Raw genomic sequence first — 14,378 nt, 5'->3', positions numbered from 1 at the left:
ACAAACTGGGGTTGTCACCCATAAACTAACTGAAAAATGATGGGGTTGGCTATGCAAAAAAGGTGACCTAGTTTTGGTGGCCAAATACTGAGCTAGCTTCACCTAATCCACAAAGGAGTGATCTCATTTGAATGTACTTTCCTACCATGAAACAATGTATTTCTATTGGAATTATTGTCACGGCGGAATTTGTTTTGAGGCAAAACTGCTTGTATTTTGTTTGAAATAACAGATTAGATCTTTCTTTACATAACGTGGTGTCTTGCAAGCATAAAGTTCCACAAATGTCCAGCGAATAACAGAAAGGCCTATTTGTTGTCTGTGAAAATATCTAACTTAGCATTTTTGGCTTATATGCATTCAACATAGACCGTATGTTTTAGTCTGTATATACAGTGTACAAGCTTATTTATTATCATATTTTGCATAGCACTAAGAAACATGGTGGTTTGTGTTACCTTCAGAGTGCATTTGCATGAATTTAGAAGTAGGCGTCCTGCTTCACCATGCCTGCTCTCTCTTTCCTGACTGTGCACTGCCTGCATCCAGGAGTCGTGGTGGAAGCCAAGAAATGACTCTTCTGCAACTGACACGAGGATCCGGCCTGCTATCCAAAAGTTGCAGCTGGATTAAAGCTCCAAAGGTCACACAGTGATGATATAGTGCAACAGTGGTGTGACAGAAGCACACGTGGTGAATGGCACGTGTGCTTCTGTCTTGTCATATCGATGGCTGTCAGAGTGATGGCCTCACCACTGGGCGAATTGTGCTCCCCGAACAACTGGAATGTATAACTGAGGATTTGTCACAAATATTTGAATTCATTATCTGCAACCACCACTAACACTATTCATAACAAGCCTTTGCAATGTAATAGGTCTCACATATGCGAGAGTTTGAGCTATTGGCATTGTAAATGACAATGGCTTTTATTTATGTGTTTTGAAAACCTGGAATCTTCTTTATTTAATTGCATTTCAGATTTTTGTGAATTACTGCTAACCTGCCTCCTTAATTAGGTTTCGGTAAGAAACATCATATCAAGGTTGTCAGATGGGTTTAAACCAGCAATTTCTAAGCTATGTTTGACTGCCATCCTACATTTGGGCATGAGGGAAGAAGTATAGTGTCATATTGCTGTTATTGATTTCAGTTCTTTTGTGTTTTCTGTGGAAATGTTCTTCTTTTCCTTATGCTCAGTAGGCTCCTGGTTGGCTATTCTGCCTTTCACATGTATTATAATCTTCCAGTTGGGCTTCAAGTTCTTCAAGTACAGTGGTCTTATTCTACTACTAGTTGGTGGATCTCTGACACTGCTAGATCCCAATTCCTGTATGTTTCCAGGAGATGTCTGTGCAATGGACAGATTGATATAGACTTAGTATTGTCTTACGTGAGCTGATATTTTCTCTTTTGCTAATAATCTCAACAGATACTTTTTTTTACATCTTTGAGTTGTACGTTTAGCTTGGATGAAATGGACTGAGGTTCAGGTGTTAGCAAAAGCAGTCCCTTGAGTCATTGTTACTCATTGTTGGTGGGGTCATTATCAAATCATTCATGCCCCTAAACTGTGCACTGGAGAAACATTCAACTCCAAGGAAAGGTGAAACTGACCAGTGCTCTGAGAGAAGCTAGCTTTAATAATATTGAAGGTTGCATTAGTAACAGAACATGTAAGGTGTTTCCTTTGAGCCAAATCTAGTCTTGTCCTGTTGCTGCTCTGTGTTAATATACTGTATGGCAGTAAGACATTGTCTACACTGAGGGGCAGGTTGAAGGTTTATAGGGTTGTAGAAGGAAAGGAATTCGATGCATGGTGGCAGGCAACCACAGGTCAGTGCATGCCAAGGGAAAGCTATTAGACTTCCCATATTTAAGTAGCAAGTATTGGCAGAGCCAAGATAATAGGCCTGGCTTTCATGTGCTGATGCATGAAAACAGAGGCAGGCACAAATGTGCATGCTATTTGTGTAATTTCCCTGTTTAACTTACTGCAAGCAAACCTAGTGAATAAAAAACAGGACATACATAACAAGCTGAGAAATTGGCAGGTTGCACAGAGACACTGTACAGATATTCTGAGTTAGCCCCAATTGAGTGGTTCATTGGGTAAGCCATAGCTACTGGTTCCCCAGTCGTGCATTTGATATTCAATGTCCTGTCCTACTTGGATCTGGAAACCGACCAAGTACAACCCCTTCAGCTCTTGAGTTTCAGTGGAAGTGATGGCAAGTTGTCACAAGCTTCTCACGGGGTACGTGTATGGATACTTTAAGCTTAGAACTCAGCAAACACCCAGCAGTGCAATAACTGATTATCCAAACTAGTGCCTATAGTTTTAGAAAACTAGGTACTTAAATACACTCAAAACAAGAAACTACATACTACAATGTACTTGCCCTAAGCCACTGCACTAACCCAGGTTCCCTTTCACCCTGCTACTTTCCCCTTAATTTTGCATAAGGATAATGTGGCAGGTTTCAAGAGCAGGTTTCAAGCACACATCCTTAGCCAACCCCCTGGTGTCTGGAAGTTCATGGGCTAAGTTTTATAGAGTCTAGTCCCAATGTCAGTCTCAGCAAAATGAGTCTTTCAGTCTACTGCCAGCTTCGATCAGGCCCACAGTACGCATCCATTCTCTTCTCCCTTCTCCGGTATAAGCACGCTCTAGCTGGAAGTGCAGCAGCAGTCTAGCTCAGATCTTGGACATAGCAACTGTGGAACTGCTACTAGGGTATTGGCTATCATCAGGTTCCAGCATCGCTAATGGCTTCAATAGGTGCAAGCCCTCCCGGGGCCACCGTTTGAGCTTCACAGGCAGCAGATTGCCTCTAACTCCATTCTCTGTGGTGACACACAAAATTCATGGTCACATCAGCACAATCAACTCGATTCTGTAGTGTCATGGCCCTGCTGCTTCGGAATCTGAATGGTGCAGTGTGTTTCATGCACACAATATGACCGTGCCATGGCACCAACCATGTTCAGGGCCATAGCGTTCTGCTCAGGCACACTTTGTCAGTGCCCTGGTTTTACTGACTCAGAATTGCAGCACTATCCTTTGGGGGCACACTTTGGGAGAGGCCACTGAGGGTTCAGCAGCATGCCAGTTACTGTCTCAAGTCTCTTTTGGTGCATGGACCCACAACTACAGAATCTTCTGCTTCAAGCTCTCCATGATAGTCATCACCATCTGCTGGGTTGTTAACTCCTCCCCTCATCTTCTCAGGCAAGTCAGTTTGCAGGCACCTCAGGACAGGGAGACAGCCCTTCCTTCTATGTGAAATTCCAGATGATGTCCCCTCACCTTGACTGTCAGGCAAATTCAAAAGTGGTGTGTTCATGCCGATTTCGTATTAAAGGAGTTGGATTAATCACCCATTGTGGAGTGCGTCCTTGATTTCAGGGCAAAGTTGGAAAACATACTTCACGGCGGTCCGGCTGCGGAGGACTGCACCACCCTTGAATCGTTGTATGAGGCCGCTGAGCTTGGAACGATGCTGGGTTTTAAAGCGGCACAATGGGGTTACATTTAAAACCGGATGACACTCCAAGGCCCACTGGACGGCTTTGCAATAATTGTAAAATCAACTGTAAAGCCACAGTTTCCACTGGAGGAAAATAATGTACAATGCGTACTACTAGCCCCACAATGCTCTGCTAACTGCACTCACCTGAGAGGTCCACTGGAGGGCAAAACATCATCAACATGCAGCCTGAAATAAAGGGGGCTAGTATCACTGTGACTTAGCAGCACAGCCTATGAGTAAGGAGCGAGATGCCCCGAAAACCGTCAGGCAAATTCAAAAGTGGTGTGTTCATACCGATTTCGTATTAAAGGATTTAGATTAATCACCCATTGTGGAGTGCGTCCTCGATTTCAGGGCAAAGTTGAAAAAAAAAATATATATATATGTAGTTTAAAATCGGAAATGGGAAATATTATGATATACAACATTAATATAATGTAAATCAAATCTATTTAAATAATATTTAATATGATTTATAAATGGATGTATGATGGAACCAAGAGGGCATTTACCACAAATGCCTCTACAACTACAGCGTCTTTACCACAACAGTCTTTTCAACAACTTTTTTTACCATTAGTATGCTTTTACCAAGAATACCTTTCCCACGAAAATGACAGTATTTCATAGGTAGGTAGCAAAACTTTTTTTACATCTATCTATCTATCTATCTATCTATCTATCTATCTATCTATCTATCTATCTATCTATCTATCTATCTATCTATCTATCTATCTATCTATCTATCTATCTATCTATCTATCTATCTATCTATCTATCTATCTATCTATCTATCTATCTATCTATCTATCTATCTATCTATCCATCCATCTAAGGTTCTTTAAATGCTAATTCCTAACTATAACGTGCCTGAAACCTATGTTTTTTTCAGTGAATTTCAATGGTTTTTTAAATGCTAATTTCTAACTGTAACGTCCCTGAAATCTATGGTTTTTTCAGTGAATTTCAAAGGTTTTTTAAATGCTAATTTCTAACTAGAACATAGCAGTTGTGTTTGCAGAGTGGTGGAGAAAGGTGAGCGTGGCCTTCAAACACCTCTTAGCAAACCCACTGTGTTGGATTTACTGGAGGTAACAGGAGGAGTAGTTAGCTCCCAACCTCAACCTTGGGGGCCAACTACCCCTTTTATTACCACCACTAAGTCCCACACAGCAGGATTGCTAACTTCTTATATCAGGCCTGCCCCTTCCCTGCACCACTGTGCAAACGAGCCCCCCTGACGCATTGTAAATTGGGAGGTTAAGTCCCCTTCAATCCTGAAGGTCCCTGGGGGCCGACTAGCCCACCAGGTACCTCCAGTAAGCGCAACAGAGCTGCGTTGCAGAGAGGTGGTCTGAGGTCATGCCCCTTTTTACACCTCTCTGCAATGCAACTCAGTTGCACTTACTGGAGGTACCTGGGGGGCTAGTTGGCCCCCAGGGACCCTCAGGATTCAAGGGGACTTAATCCCCCAACTTAAAATGCGCAACGGAGCACGTTTGCAAACTTGTCACATCAAGCCCCACCCCCTGCCTTTACCACTGTGCAAACGTGCCCACCAGGTACCTCCAGGCTGCGTTGCAGAGAGGTGGTCTGAGGCCACTCCCCTGTATTTCCATATTTAGTGCCTCGGGGAGGTGGTGGTCCCCAGGGTGTGTGGGGGCTCAAGCCCCCCCACACAGGTTTAAAAAAAAAGAATAGAGCCCCGGGGAGGTGGTGGTCCCCGGGACTGCAGTGGGGCCGCGTGCCCCCCCCCGCAGTGATTTCTGAAAGTCCCGGGGAGGTGGCGGTCCCTGGGGCTGTGGGGCCCCCGCGGGCACATGCTAATTAATTGGCAGCGCCCCTGGGACCTGGCCCACCCGGGGGCTTTTTGAAAACGAAGCGCAGGCTTCATTTTTTAAAATAATTTTAGCAGGATTCACGACCCCAACGCGATTTCCGACGAATTTTTTTGGCCCTGATGGTCCTTGTGGGAACCGCTGAGCGGGCCTACTGGGTCAGGGTGTTTCTACCCTGCCCCCTTTTATTGTTTTTTAACCTCTTTTTAATGTTTTCTTGTGACTCAGTTCCACAAAGTCACAAGATGGCTGCCAACCGGTTTGGAGTGTTGGCAGCCTATGAGACTGAAGCTCGTGGTCGGGAGGGTTCGCGAATCCACCGCGTCCCTAGATATCGAAACTTTTTCTTTTTCTAATTTCACAGAAACTACTGAACAGATTTACATCATTTAACAAAAAGGGATCTTTCTGAATCAAGACCTACCTTTTTGTCAAATTTGGTATAATTCCGTTCTGCAGTTCGGGCTGCAGCTTTGTCTAAATTTTCCTATGGAAAAAAAGATGGGGAAATGCGTTTTGGGACCCCTCTTTTTTCCTCAGTCCCCGCTTGACGAATCACCCCTAAACTTTCAAAACAGGAGCTGACCGGAGTGCGCCACTAATTTTGAAAATTTCGTGAAGATTCGTCTAACGGCGCCAAAGTTATTGGCAAATCAAAAAAACTTTTCCTGTGGAAACTAGGTCCTAACTATGACTACCTACTGGTGATTACCGGTAGGTAATATATAATTATAAATATATATATATGTATAAAAAATATTTTAGAAAAATATATATATATATACATATATTTTGATTTTGCTGTGGATTCGCAGATACACTCCTGAGTCCTTGGCAACATTGAAAAAAAAATGCTTTTAAAACAAGGTGTGGTCCCTGTGGGACCCCCCCCCCCCACCATATCTGGGAGGTCAGGGTATTCCTACTGTGCCCCCTTTTCTTTATTTTGTACTTTTGTTTGGAACTCGGCTTCAAGCCGAGTCCCAAGATGGCTGCCAACACTTCCTGGTATCAACACAGCAGCTGAACCGAAAAGGGGAAGTTTTGTGAAAACTTTGTTGAGATTCGTCAAGCAACGCCAAAGTTATTGACAAAATAAAAAATGCTTTTCCTTTAGAAACTTTGGTCCTAACTACATCTACCTTCTGGCGACCGCCAGTAGGTAATATGTTTTACCTATATATATATTATTTATAGTTTTCATAGTTTTATATACAGTTTTTTAGTATTTATAGATAAGACCTGGTTTCCATAGGAAAAGCATTTTTTATTTTGCCAAATTTGTTTATATAGGGATGCAGATCTTCTGAGAATCCAACAGTCCCCGTGCTGAAATGTGATTGGCTGCCAAGACTTCAACCAGAAAGTGTTGGCAGCCATCTTGGGGCTCAGCATGAGCGGAGTCCCACAAAAAATTGTAAAGCAAAAAAGAGAAGGGAGCAGAGTAGGAATACCCTGACCCCTTAGGCTTCTTGCGGGGGTCCCGCAGTGAGCACAAAGGGCAAAAAAGCATTAAAAAAAACTTTTCAGCAGGAGATATGCAGGATCTGTGGCTCCTGATGAAAAAGTATGAAAAAAAGAGCCGCGGGCTCCTGTGCTTCTACAATGTTTAGCCCCTGGGTGGGCAGGTCCCCGGGGCTTGAGCAATTATATACGGCATACGGGCCCCACTCCTAGGGCTTATGAGGGACCCGGTTACCGCCGACTCCCCGCGGCACTTTAAAATATGTATGCGGATGGGCCAGCTTGGCCCGCCACCTTCTGAGGGCAAATCAAGTTAAATTAATGCAGGCCCCCCCTGCATCCCCAGGGACAGTTAACTCCCCGGGGCAATTCAATTAATTTAAGGGAGGGGGGCGCGTGGAACCCCTGGCCCTGGGGACCACCACGACCTCCCCAGGGCATCATTTTACGACCCCCTCATAAAACCATTTATGCCCCTGGGGACCGCCATCCCCCAACGCCAGCTCCTGCTAAATTCTGAGGTGCCTACCCTCAGGTGTTAGCTGTTTGCTTTCGCCAAGTAAAAGCAAACATAACTCCACTTTCTCCAAGCCCGAGCTCTCAAACAGCCTGGCCCCGCGGAATGAGGTCCCTGGGGCTGAAATCGGGCAATGGAGGGAGGCCACATGGCCCCCCTCCCCATTGGATAATGTCTAAGCCCCGGAGGATGGTGTCCCCCAGGTGAAATCAACCCAGGGATGGGGGCTGCACAGGCCCCCTCCCCTATTTGTTTAAGTCAGGCCCTGTGGCTAACCCTGCCCAGCAGGGGTTGTATTAACGTAAAGAAATTTAAATTACTTACATTAAAAAAAACAAAGAATTCACTGAAAAACCCAAAGATATAGTTAGGCTCACATTCTAAGTGTACAAATCCATCAAAATTCACCTCTTATAGTTGGAGTTATATGAAGTAACTATAACTCTTGTCCTAAGGTAACTATAACTCACGCCCTCACCATGCATAGGTAATTACCCCAGATATTACAACATTCCTGAGTGGTGTATGAGTGGCTGTAGGGGTGACTGAGTGGATGTGTGTGTAGATCTAAGAATCAGTGAGTGGGTGTTTACGTACTGGTATGGTTGTGTCAATGGTTTGAGAATGATAGTGTGGAAGTTGTAGTAGGTGGATGAAAGGTTATATCGGGTGTGAGTGGGTGTGTGAGAGATTCTGTGGATGCTGTCATCAGTGATGTCATTTGAGATGTCATCAGTGATCTCACTGACGATGTCATGAGTGATGTAACATGTGATGTCATAAGCAGTACATTGCAGGGGCGCGAGTTACAGTTAACTCAGCTAACTATAACTGCTGAATTTCACTGGTCTTGTACAAGTGCAATCTGAGCCTAACTAAAACATTCCTGTAACCTGCAAGTACTGACAGACCTACTCACTCACCCACACAGGTACTCACAGACCTATGCATGTACTCACACACCCATTCACAGACCCATGTATCCACTTAAACATTCACTTACAGACCCACAGAGGCACACTGACACCCACTCACAGACCCACACAGGCACACCCACTCAAATTTCTATGCTGGTAATTCCACACCGACTCAGAGTCCCACACACGCCGTCATAGACACACACATTAAACCACACACTCAGACGCTCACTCATATACCCATGCAGGCACTCACACATCCATTCACAGACCCATGTATCTACTTACACACCCACTTACTTGACCACACTTGCAGAACTCACACACCCACTCACAGAGCTATTCAGGCACCAACAGAACCACTCACAGAGCCACACAGAAACTCACACATCTACTAAACCACTCACACCCATTCACAGACCCAAACAGTTCTGTTCACACAATCAAACGCAGATGAGAGATCCATGAAGGCCAGAAAGATGGTACCAGGGCGAGCAACTGTTTACTTATTCATTATCATAAAAAAGGTTCAGGCATTGGTGTGTTGTGGAGCAGCCGGAACAGAAACCATATTGGGCATCTGATAAGATGCTATTGTCCAGAGCCCAAGTGGATAGCCTGTCCAGCAGGATCCATCCGTTCACTTTATCCGCCGAGCCCAACAGGGAAGTAGGCCTGTAGCAATGAGTACTATCCCTGTTCCCCTTTTCAAAAACAGGGATGATTATGTAGGTTGACCAAGAGTCCAGGGGGCCAGACCTAACAGCCGCGTTGATTACAGAGGTGAGCAGGGGTGCCCAAAACTCCAAATCAGACAGGTATAGGTCAGGGGGGTTCCATCCTGCCCAGGGGCCTTGTTACACATCATACCGGCGATTCCCTGCCACACTTCATCCTCCGTTACCGACAGGGCAATATTTTCAGTCCCCCCAGGGATGCTGGGCTGGAGAGCCCCCGAACGTACCCTCAAAGTGACTGACCCAGTCATTTTCCTTGGAATATGAGCATCCAGGACATTAACATTCTCTACTCCCAGGAAGGGGCTGTTGATGATGCTCCAAAATATTGCACTGCTCTTAATATTTGAAGCTGCCATGAGCTTGCTCCATGCTTTCTCCTTCAATGTCTCCTTATGTTTGCTCAGGGCTGTTTTAAATTGCTTTCTATAAATTTACACTAAAGCACCATCCCTTGGGTTGGCCTGCAACACTTCCCTAAGCCTCCTAGCAGCAAGCAAGCATTCTGGACTAAACCATCTAGGTGCCCCAAGCTCATAGGTTTATAGGGGCTGGGACAGTCAATAACTCTTCAATAGAGCGAGAAATAGATTTAAATGTGTTGACAATGGCCTTGCCTGGCTGCCTCTCCGTGCCTCGACAGATCTGGATCTAATTTTTGCACTTGTCCAGGAAGCACTTGCAAAAGGAACCAGGGATAATCTGTGCCCATTTAAGCCTTCTGTCCCCGTCTGATGGCCGTAGTACCCCTCCCTTCTCCTCTTCAACCCCAATACAGGCCAGCTAGCTTTGAGACATAGCAGGTTATCACCGCTATAATTACTGGCTGTAATAGAAAAATCAAGAATCAAGTAAAAAAGAGGGGTGGAGACTAAGATAATATCAATAATGTAGGACTCGCGACCAAGCCCCTTGAAGGGGGGAATTAAATTCCACTGGTCTGGGTCCGATTTGCCCATGGCTGATTTCAAATCAAGATCACCAACTAGCGAATTAAGTTTGTCCCCCTGCCCACTATGTTTAAAGTGCACATCATCAAAACGAGAACTGGGAGAACCCCCGGTATCCCCCAAACCCTGCAACCTTGAGTCTCCACAGGGATGAACATTAAAATCACCCAACAAAACGATATTACCAGTGTGGCGAGGGGAAGCAATAAAGTTGGTCACGAAAGAACCCAAGCGGGTGATATTACAAATCTCATGAAGGGATGAAGTAGCATTATAAAAATTCAAAAGCAATAATCTGCTTGTCCCTCGGCAGAATAGCAGGGCCTGAAGGCAAGGATTGTCAGTGGTCAAAACCTCAATACCTCCTTTCCGCCTAAGAGAGACATATACTGCGAGACCCCCTTAATGCGGCCAGCCATGGAGGGAATTGCGGGCACGTTAAACGTCTTGTACCCTTCCAGAAAGAATGGGTTGTCTACGGCCCAAGTCTCCTGCAGGAAAATGATATTAAACTTTTGAATGAAACAATGCCACTCCGGATCTGTGAACTTGATAGCCAAACTGGCTATATTCCAGGAAATAAGATTGCAGGGATTAATGTCCTAAGGAAAAACTGCTCAAATACGTTGGGCCTGCCGATGCATGGGATCAGTTTGTAGAGAAAGGGCCTTGGGGATCGTAGACACTGACCCTTCAAGTCAATCACAATTATCGAGAAGCCCCAGGGAACCTGAGACCACTTGTGAAAGGCCATGCGAGATGGTCTCCTAGGGAGTCAAGTCCTTGGGCATGGATCCGAGGATGTAGGTTCGTAGAAGTAGCCTAGAGGAAGAGCTGTGATGGAGGTAACGGGGCCCGTACTGTTACGACGACTGGCTGCATGAAGAATTCTCTCTGCCAAATGCGGACGGTTGAAATTAATTATTGCACAATCACCGCCACTACTCTTTTTGGATCCTCCTATCAAGGCCACCCTCCGAACCATAATGATGTGCCTCGCCACTCTAAAGCCCAAAGTTGTATTATTGTTCAGCCAATGCAGGACTTTTTTTTTAGCTATAAACGTCCTCGCTGGAACCCGGCTTTAGCACAGGATCATTGCCCAGGACCACAACATACAGTGTTGTTTCTGGTGGTAATTGTATAATAATGTTTGAGCCCTGGGGCAGTGTTCCCAGCCCACTGGTAGCGGGGATGGAAGCATCACCTCCCCCGAGCCCCATCCCAGGAATCGTGTCATTGCTGCGACTGGCCTCTGACCTGGTCGAATCCAGAGGGCGAGCCCCCATCTGTGTTTCTTCCATAAGGAGCGGAAGTGGGGCGGTCTGAGGTATAGGCACCGAGGGGGCAGTGATGCTTCAGAGATGAGGGGTACAAGCCTTATGGACCTCCCCTGTTTAAATTGGTAAAGCAAGCTGACTAGGGTCCTTTTGGTTATTTCTGGACGATGTGGCAGCTTGTCTTATGCTGGCTGAATGATTGGCCATCTTCTTTCATTGAGACCAGTTGGAAAGTTCTCTCTCAATTGAGAGCAGTTGTTGCCCAATTTGTTCTAATTTAGAGTCCAGTCTGTCAAGGAGAGAGCCCATACAAGGTTCCACCATAGCTGCCAGCTCATCTTTCGAAGAAGGAACTGCTCCTGTGATGATGTAAGTCGAGTTGTCCACTCTAAGACGTTTTGCCCTGGCACCTAGAGTGGAGCACTTAGCCTTAGTCCCAGTTCTGATCCCCCCAGTAGACCCCCCTCCTGAGCATCTGGATGAGTTGCTGCTGGATTGGGGACGGATGCTGGAATTGACTGTATCCTACTAATCCCCCCCCCAGCAATCTATGTTTCATCTCCCCTAAATTCACTTGGACCTTGACCGGGGTGGGTAGGGAAGAGACTGTCCACTCCGCCAGCTCCGGGGGAGCATGATGAGAGGGCCTGGTCATTTGCGGGGCTGGAAGTGTAGAGGTGCTGTTCTTTTGCCGGTGAAGGTGAGAGCCAACGTGCCACCAGTTTAATTTCTTTATCAATAATCCCCGCACTCGCTGTATGGAGCAGTCCATAGTCGTAGTTGCTGGTACTGCGTGAATTACAGCAGCTGTCTTTCATTTCCCCATTATACCCTACTGGATGAGGGGGATGCTTTAGCAAAGGTAGGACTGCACGACACTGCTGAAAAACACCCCTTAAGATTAGGTCCCCCGTGGCTTGCCTGAACACGTTTAAAAAGAGGGTAAGCGGTAATGGTGAGGTCGGTGTGCGCCTATGCCCGATGTAAGGATGAAGGGAAAAAAACGGAGCCCGTTTTACCCTTCTGTCTCTCTTCCCCCCTGGCTGTGCAAGTCTCTCCAAGGATCGCTTAATAACAGTGATGCTCCCCTAGGGCTTACCTTAATACAGAACTTATGTGGATTCAGAAATCCATTCTGGGGTAATCAAAGTTGCATCAAAAGTCTTCCCGTCTGCCCTCTGCTTGGCTCCCTGTATAGCTTGATTAAACAGCAGCTGCTGGATGTAAATAAAGTGGGGCCAAGGCAGCAGGAAGGCAGAACAAAGAGGAGTGGCCCAGCCCAGCCGCTGAAGGGCACGGACGGGCCCGCCCTTGGCCTGGGCTTTGCCTGGGCACGGCACACATGTGGCCCACACCGCGGGAGTCCAACAGCACTTATGAGTGCGGGTGGCGTGGGCGTGTCCCCGGGCTCGTCCTCCTAGCCTCATTGAAGCTGGGACTCTAAGTTCCCCAAGGAATCCGCAAACAAAGGCAAGGGGGGCATCAGATGAATTTTTACACTCTCCCGCATCGTGGGAGTCCAACAGCGCTTATGAGCACGGGCGGCGGGTGGCGTGGGCATGTCCCCAGGCTCCTTCTCCTATCCTCCATGCAGCTGGGACTCCGAGTCCCCAAAGGAATCCACAAACAAAGGCAAGGGCGACAGCAGATTAATTTTTACACTCTCCCGCTCCGTGGGAGTCCAACAGCGCTTCTGAGCGTGAGCGTGTCCCCAGGCTCCTCCTCCTAGCCTCTGTGAAGCTGGGACTCTGGGTCCCTGAAAGAATCCACAAACAAAGGAAAGGGTGGAAGCAGATTAATTTTTCCACTCTCCCCAGTCAGCGATCCAAACATGGTTGCCATGGAAATGGCAGCAAAAGTGCTGGGGGAAAAGGAACAAAAAAGAGTAGATTGTAAATCTGAGAGGCAGGGTGCTATGGAAATATTGCTCATTAGGAAATGTTTGGGTTGTAATTTACTATTTTTCACAAAGTGAACTATAAATGTCATGCTTTAACAGCAGATTGTTAAGTGTGTTTAGGCTCTCATGCAGAATCTGCTCAAAGCCACTACCTAATTAGGCTTCTTAACAGGAGTCTTACAGAGGGTTAAAAAACACTGGCCATTCCGAAATTGTGTAATAAAAGTAAAATATGAAAGGAAGGTTGTGATTTGATTACAACATCAGTATCACTGAAAGCAGATTCGAAAGGGTTGAGATAAAAATTGGAGAACAGCAAAGATATTTCACAGGTTTGTCAATTGAGGTGTATTTTTAAAAATTATATGTATATAAAAAGTTATGAGTGTATATGAGGTGCAATAAAATATGTAGGTTATACACAACAGTAAAAGGGAAAATAAAAGGGAGGGTAGATGATGATATTAAACAAAACCATAGTGACGGCAAGGGATGAATAAAAATGTCTTAAAAGATAAATATATCTAACAAAAAACAGAGAGATGAGAAAAAGGAAAGGCTCATTTATCTCCCCTGGGGCTAAATCAACAAACAACGAGAACAAGTTCAAAATTCAACTTGGCTAGACCTGAGAGTCACAGTCATCAAAGAGGTCTCCCTTGCAGGGAACCCATTAGGTTTGTAACAGAACCTTCACCCACCAACCTAGTTGGCGCCATGCTTAATCATTGGGTTCCCACCCAGGGGGCCGAGTGCCTCCTAGGTGTGCTTCAATGCCCGATTACAGAGGAGCTGGTTTGGTTTGCAGTGGGGAAGTGAATAACGTGAGAGTGAAAATTTAAAACTAACTGCAGGGTACCAGACCCTTTATTATGCAGTCCCTGGGGTAGGGTTAAAAAGAGTTATTGGACATGAGTGAGAAGATATGGTCTCACAAGCCCCAAAAATTGAGAAAATGGTCAGAGTGAAATTGTCTACATGTTTCAGGCAATATGCTCCAATTTTATTGGCTTTCTTCATGAGCAGTGGTTCAGGGTGAGTTTGCCCAGAGCAAGTGTGAACTATGCACACACGCTAAGGTGTTCATAGGTCAAAGTTACCGTCAGTTTAAAACATATTCTGCAAGAAAAAAGGGAACATATGGTAGTTAACAGCATGAAAGGGCACACAGTGGTTTTGACCAATCGCCAATGCCCCAGGCCAGACCTTCGTGGCCAGTAACAGAACAGGAGGCCACCGATT

Source organism: Triturus cristatus, chromosome 10 (assembly GCF_964204655.1).
Source record: "Triturus cristatus chromosome 10, aTriCri1.1, whole genome shotgun sequence".
Taxonomy (NCBI): Eukaryota; Metazoa; Chordata; class Amphibia; order Caudata; family Salamandridae; genus Triturus; species Triturus cristatus.
This window is presented reverse-complemented; position numbering follows the sequence as displayed.